Source organism: Cervus canadensis, chromosome X (assembly GCF_019320065.1).
Source record: "Cervus canadensis isolate Bull #8, Minnesota chromosome X, ASM1932006v1, whole genome shotgun sequence".
NCBI lineage: Eukaryota > Metazoa > Chordata > Mammalia > Artiodactyla > Cervidae > Cervus > Cervus canadensis.
Window position 1 is genome coordinate 52,868,675 of NC_057419.1, and position 7,584 is coordinate 52,876,258.

At 36.0% G+C, this 7,584-nt stretch overlaps 1 protein-coding gene across 5 annotated transcripts in view; it reads right to left on the minus strand.

The window, feature by feature from the left end:
* The window catches only part of SHROOM4 (shroom family member 4), a 230,153-nt gene that overhangs the window by 80,903 nt on the left and 141,666 nt on the right, over window positions 1-7,584 (minus strand). The window contains exon 1 of one of the 5 annotated variants that reach the window (XM_043457872.1): window positions 5,996-6,184. The exons of the other annotated variants lie outside the window; for them this stretch is intronic. The gene's annotated coding sequence lies outside the window, so the exon portion shown is untranslated. Of the gene's footprint in view, window positions 1-5,995; window positions 6,185-7,584 lie in introns of those variants that run through there. 5 annotated transcript variants of the gene reach the window in all.

Consider the following 7,584-nt stretch of genomic DNA (forward strand, 5'->3'; position numbering starts at 1 on the left):
GTATAATTGACTCTCAAATATTCACATTTCAGCTGTTTTCTTTTACTGTGCTTATGATTTATTATTTAGAAACATTATAAACTAACCTACTAGAATATATTTCCCTATTAAAGACACCCAAAATGAAAACACATTCATATCAAGTGAATTAATTTTTATGACACATAGACATATCAAGGGAGATATATATTAAGGGAGATTTTTGTTCCACAAATGCAATAACCTACACATAATGAGGTGTCAACTTCCTCAGAGTAATTTGTCTAACACACACTTACATATACACACAGGCACTTTGGAAACAGTTTAAACTTATTGGGAGAAAAAGACTAAAAAACTCTTTTTTCAATATCTCCTAATGCACACTTTATTAAACATAGCACAACCCAAAGAAACATGGGGAATGCAGAATACAAATGACAACATTTTCCCACTGACTGAGACTGACCCAGCTTCAGCTGAGAAAGGAAGATGTCTTCACCTACAGATGGCTATTGAATCCCTTAATTAAGATGCCAAAACCCATAAGTTCAGCTGCAAACAGACCCACACCTAGAACCTTAACTTTCACCCTATCCATGAGCTGATTAACTCAGATTATTCTGTCAAGATGAGCAAGCATTCCAGGTCAAGGCAAAGCTAAGGCCTGGGTGACTGTCCTCTCAGAGCAACTTACACTTTCTTTTGCTCTGAGCTCTACTGAGGTGCAAGCTTACTGCTGAAGATAATACTAACAAGGTGAGGCAAGTGAGAAAGCACGCACAGCCTATGGATTTTTAATGTCATAAGAGGATTTCTTGAAGATCTCAACTAAAATATCCAATTTAAAGCTTCTGAAAATGTTACAGAGACAGAAGTAAAATAGATAGGTAGGTAGGAACCAAATAAGGTATTATAGAGAGCAAATTATTATTTCAATACCATGGAGTTAGATGGACCTGACTATGAGATAATGGACATGTCAGTTACTTCATTTCTTTGTACCTTTGTCTTCTCACCTGTAATATGGAGATATGTTCATCCCTATACCTCATAACAGAGCTGTGATGATTAAATAACATGATGTATTTGAGAGCTCCAAGCACCTGATCTACAAGCATCTGATCTGTAGTAAGTGCTGGGATAGGAGGACAGAACTGACATTTACAGTATGTCTATTAAATCTGAAAGTAATCATAGTTCTGATTGTATTTCTTCAAACTTAGATGGGAAAGCACCTTGGAAAAACCCTTCAGCCTGAATCCAAATCCCTGTGGAGAACTCAGTTCATCCCTTACTAGTCTTAACATTTTCAAATGAACTACTTGGTAGAAAATGGATACATGACTATCTCAGTGAGTTGTAGAACTATGATAGATTTCCCATGACTGGAATTCACAGCAATGTGAATACAGGAAAAAGAGATGGATTCTGGAGTCACACACAGAGACCAGATTCAAGTCCTGGCTCTGGCACTTATTGGCTATATGGCTTTAGACAACTGACATGTCCATTTTGAGCCTTGGTTTTCTCAAGTAATATATACTTCGTACAACTTTGGTGAAAATTCAATAGATGTCACAGTGCCATTACTAACTAAATTCTCATGATCACATGAGATCTCAGCCAAGCAAATCACTCAGATCCTGGGATGTAATACACAAACAACACAGAGCTACTTTCCCTGTCCAGTTATGGCAAACCAATGGCTCTGGCAAGTGTTCAGCCTGATGAGTATCAGGGAGGAAAGAAGAAATTCTTTTTACTGTGGCATGGAAAGGGGCTTCTAGCAATTCTTTCAGTTCTGAGAGATTAATCAAAATTGTGATCATGTAAGAGATCAATTATAGTCTCTATCACTTCATGAGTGCCCTCTTCCACTTAACCTTTTTTTTTTTTTTTTGGTGGCCTCTTAGTTCCCTGACCAGGGATCAAACCCAGGCTCCCTACAGTGAAAGCACAGAGTCCTAACCACTGGACCATCAGAGAATTCTCTCTACTTAAACTTTTAGTTTTTTAAACCTCAAGGTTCTCTCAAGAAGTACAGAGTAGCAAAGAATCACAGACACACACACACAGAGAGAGAGAGAAGGAAGTATATCACAAGAGAAAATTTTCCTAATTTCATACAAAATTGTGTACCAAGACTAGTTTTAAATTTTTGTTTCAAATGTTCCATTCTGTTGGAAGGGACATGGGTATACTTTAAGAAATCTATTTCTGAAGTGCAAAGACATACAACCTCAGGTAAGTAACTTTCTCTGTATGTAAATTTAAATCACACAAATTTTATGACTGAGAGAAAGAGGAGGGCAGGTAATATTCTGCTCTTTCCCCTAGGGTGAAAAAAATACCCTGTATAACTCCTCAAAGACTATTCAAAGGCATACATTAACTTTATACTTAACAAAATTGAAGGATATTCTGCCCCATCATCACAGGAAAAGAAGGAAGAATATATCTTTGCATTAGGAGCCAGAGACATAATCATTTTTAGCTGAACAAGGATGCCAGAACAGCAAACCAATGCTTTCCCTTTGATTAGCTGGAAAGCAATCAATGTACTCTTGCTAGATTGGAGCTTTCACTCAAAATAGAAACTGGCCTGAAGTCCAGAGCTGGCAGTTCAGGGACAAATCCCCAGAAGAGATCTTGACACTTGCAATAAGATCCAGGATTGGCATAATCATCAGGATCCAAGTTTAAGACTGAGGCTTGAAGAAGCTATTAAATAAAAAGGGCTGGTGAAAAATAATGACTGCCTTCAGGATTCATGTTTCTTTCATCAGCTAAAACAAACACCTTTGTTGCTGAAGGTTTGTTTAGTTTAGCTATTTTTAAAGACATTGGACTTTTATGTGTATAACATTCACTTTGCTGTACACCTGAAACTAACAAAACATTGTAAATCAACCATAATCCAATAAAAATTTTTTAAAAAGAAAGAAAATACCAAATATTATTTTTTAGTATAGATTTAGATTCACAGCAAAAATAAGGTACAGACATTTCCCATACACCTCTTGCCCCTACACATGCGTAATCTTCCTCATTATCTACATTCTTCCCCAAAATGGTACATTTGTTACAAGTGATAAACCTACCTTGGTACAATATAATCACCCTAAGTCTATAGTTTACATTAGGATTCACTCTTGGTGTTGTACATTCTATGGGTCTGGATAAACACATAATTACACTGTTTCTAACATTAGAGAATCATCAGAACAGTTTCACTGCCCTGAAATTCCTCTGTGTTCTGCCTTTTCATCCCTTCCTTCTTCCCTTGTAACCCTAGACAAGTATTTTAACTGTTTCTATAGTTTTGCCTTTTCAAGAATGTCATATAGCTGGAATCATACAGTAAGCCTTTTCAGATCAGCTTCTTTCACTTAGTAATACACATTTAAGATTTTCCCATGTCTTTTCATAGCTTGATAGCTCATGTATCAATATATTTAACACTGAGTAATATCACTTTGTCTAGATATACTATGGTTTATTTATCCATTCACCTACTGAAGGATATCTTGGTTGCTTCCAAGTTTTGGCAAGTATGAATAAAGCTTATATAAACATCCATGTGCATGTTTTTGAGTGAACACAAGTATCAATTTCATTTGGGTAAATGCCAAGGAGTGCAACAGCTGGATTTTATGGTAAGAGTATATTTAGTAAGAAACTGCCAAACAATCTTCCATAGTGGCTATATCATTTTGCATTCCCACCAACAATGAATGAGAGTTCCTGTTGCTCCACATCTATGCTAGACATTTATTATACTAAAAAAAGCTGACTGATTAAGAGAACTTCCATTCCAAGGAAAATATAGTCATAAGTTTCCTGGATTTTCTTTTTGAGTTATATAACCCAGGCTTGGAGCTGAGAAGCAACAATGGGTATGCTAATGGGCACAGACAAAATAAATCCCAAAAGAAGTCTGTTTTTCCTATGCAGAGAACCAGGATGGGGATAGACAAGCAAGACAGAAAACTTTTAGATATAACTGCTCTACTCCAACCAAACACCACAGAAAAACTGTGACCAGCATCTCCACTCACACCAACAAAAGTTAAGTGGAGAGCCGAGACTTCTACCCTGGTCAGGCTATCAGTTCAGTTCAGTTGCTCAGTCGTGTCCAACTCTTTGTGACCCCATAGACTGCAGCATGTTAGGCTTCTCTGTCCATCACCAACTCCCAGAGCTTGCTATGGCCAGGCTATACTGAAATCTTTTCTGACATCACCATGGCCAAGGTGGTAGCAGAAAAGACTGAATACTAGGATAGGATTTTCATCCATGCTGAGTGGTAGCAAGCCCTCCTCTATTCACAATGTCAATGGGGACCATGTAAGAAGAAAGAGAATGTAATCCCACCTGTGGTAACAAGGAGCCACTCCCTCTCCCTACTGAGGTGTGTCGTCCTTGTTCAGTTACTAAGCTGTGTCTGCGTCTTTGTGACCCCATGGACTGTAGCACCCCAGGCTCCTCTGTCCTCCGCTGTCTCCTGGAGTTTGCTCAAATTCATGTCGACTGAGTCAGTGATGCCATCTAACCATTTCATCCTCCGCCTCCCTCTTCTCCTTGTGCCTTCAATCTTTACCAGCATCAGGGTCTTTTCCAACGAGTCAGCCTTTACATCAGGTGGCCACAGTATTAGCTTCAGCATCATTCCTTCCAATGAATATTCAAGGTTGATTTCCTTTAAGATTGACTGGTTTGATTTTCTTGCTGTCCAAGGGACTCTGAAGAGTCTTCTTGAACACCACAGTTCAAAAGTATCAATTATTTGGTGCTCAGCCTTCTTTATGGTCCAATTCTCACATATGTACATGACTATAGGAAAACCACAGCTTTGACTATACAGACCTTTGTTGGCAAAGTGATGTCTCTGCTTTTTAACATGCTGTCTAGGTTTGTCACAGTTTTTCTTCCAAGGAGCAAGTCTTTTAATTTCATGGCTGCAGTCACTGTCTGCAATGATTTTGGAGCCCAAGAAAAAAATCTGTCACTGCTTCTACTTTTTTCCCTTCTAGGTGGTGTCAGAGGGGGCCTAATGGAGAGTTAGAACTTTCACTACCACCCAGCAGTAAGGAGGCCACTCTGCTCTCTGTGGTGTCAAAGGAGGCCACATGGGAAACACCAAGGACAGATTTAGCAGGAGAAAGGGGCCTCCCTCCTTGAGTATTAGTAAATTTCAACAGGGAATCTGGACTTTTACCTCCACATGCCAGCATGGAGGCAGCAACTCCTTCCCCCTGCCAGAGTGGTGTCAAAAGAAGCCAGCTAAAATGGAAACTTTAAATATGACCCAAAATTTCATAACATAATACTCAAAATGTCCAGATTTAAATTGCAAATCATTTGTCATACAAAGAATAAAGATTTCAAACTGAATTTAAAAAGATAATCAATAGACACCAATATCACAATGACAAAAATCTTAGAATCAAATGAGAAATTGACCATAATAAAGAGGCTTCAATGAGCAACTATAGACATGCATGAAACAAATGAGAAAATAGAAATTCCTATCAAAGAAATAGAAAATATGAAGAAGAACCAAATGGAAATTTTAGAACTTAAAATTATAATATTCAAAATAAAAATCTAGATGAATCGTCTCAATACCATAATGAAGGGAACAAAAGAATCAGTGAACTTGAAGACAGAGCAATAAAAATTATCCATTATGAACAACAGAAAGAATACAGACTGAAAAAAATAAAGAGAATTTAAGGTCTTATGGGACTATAATGAAATATCTAACATTAATGGCACTGGAGTCCCAGAAAGAGAGAAGAGAGAAAAAACAGGACTAAAAAACTACTTGAATAAATAGTACCTGAAAACTCCCCAAATTTGGCAAAAGACATAAACCTGGAAATTCAAGAAGCTAAGCAAACTCTAACAGGATAAACCCAAAGAAATTCATACCAAGACACATCTTAGCCAGAAGTCTCAGCTAAAGACAAAAGAAAATGTTAAAAGCGGAGAGAGATAAATAATATCTTACCTGTTTAGGAATAATTACTTGAAAGACATGATTCTCATCATAAATCAGTGCAGCCAGAAAGAAGTGGCACAATATTTTTCAAGTGCTGGAAGAAAAGAGCTATCAACCCAGAACCCTATATCCAGAGAAAATATCTTTCAGTAATGAAAGGGAAATCAAGACATTCTCAGATGAAGAAAAACTGAGAGAATTCATCACTGGCAGGCCTATTCTAAAATAATGGCTAAAGGAAGTTCCCTAAAAGAAAGGAAATGACAAGAGAAGAAATCCTGAACTATCAGGAAGGAAGAAAACATCATGAAAAATGGGTAAAAATAATAGACTTCCTTTTCCTCTTGAGTTCTCTAGATTTTGTTTGATGGTGGAAACAAAAATTATAGCAATACTTGATAGGACTGTAAATGTATGTAGCATAAATATTGAAAACAATTTTATTATAAATCAGGGAGGATAGAGGGTTGTAAAAGGAGATAAATTTTCTATACTTCACCCAAAATGGTAAAATGACAACACCAATAGACTGAGATAATTTATGTATATACAGTGTAATACCTATAGCAACCACTAAAATGTCTATATGAAGAGATATACCTAAAAACTAGATATAAATAAAAATGGGATTCTAATAAATGTTTAAGTAACCCACAGTAAGTTAAGAAAAAAAGAGTACAAAGAGAAAATTAAATAAAATGTTATACTTAAGCCCTAACACATCAATAACTACACTAAATTTAAATAGTCTAAATATACCAATTGAAAGATGAGACTGGCAGACTGCATAAAAACACATGACCCAACTACATATAGTCAAAAGAAACTCACATCAAATAAAATAATAGAGGTTGAAAGTAAAAGGATAGGAAATATATGTAAATACTAATCAAAACAAAGAAGGAATGGCTATATTAATTAATACCAGATAAAGCAGGTTTCAAAGCAAAGAAATTTACTAGAGAAAGAGAACAAGATTGCCAAATGATAAAAGGGTCAACAACCTACCACGATGAATTAACAATCCTAAATCTATGTATATCAAACAACAGAATGTAAAATGCATAAGCAGAAACTGATAGAACTGGAAGGAAAAATACAGAAATACACAGTTAATCTTGGAGACTTCAACGCTCCTCTCTGAGCAATTAATAGAACAATTGGACAGAAAATAATTAAGGATATTGAAAAATTCAACATTACCATCAACCAACAATATCCAATCTACATTTATAGACTACTTCTCCTAACAGTAGGATGCACGTTATTTTCAAGTGCTCATTGAACATTTACCAAGATAGACTATATCGTGGGCTATAAAACAAACCTGAACAAATTTAAAAGAACTGAAGCCATATACAGTATATTCTTTGACCACAGTGAAATTAAACTAGGAATGAATAGAAAACAAATGGAAACTAAACAATACACTTCTAAGTAATCTATGGATCAAAGAGGAACTCTCCAGAGAAAAACAAATTACATTAGTTAAATGAAAATACAATATATCAAAATTTGTGTGACAAAGATGAAGCCATGTTGAGGAAAATTTATAGCATTAAATGCTTATATTTGAAAAGTAAAAAAAAAAAAAAAAA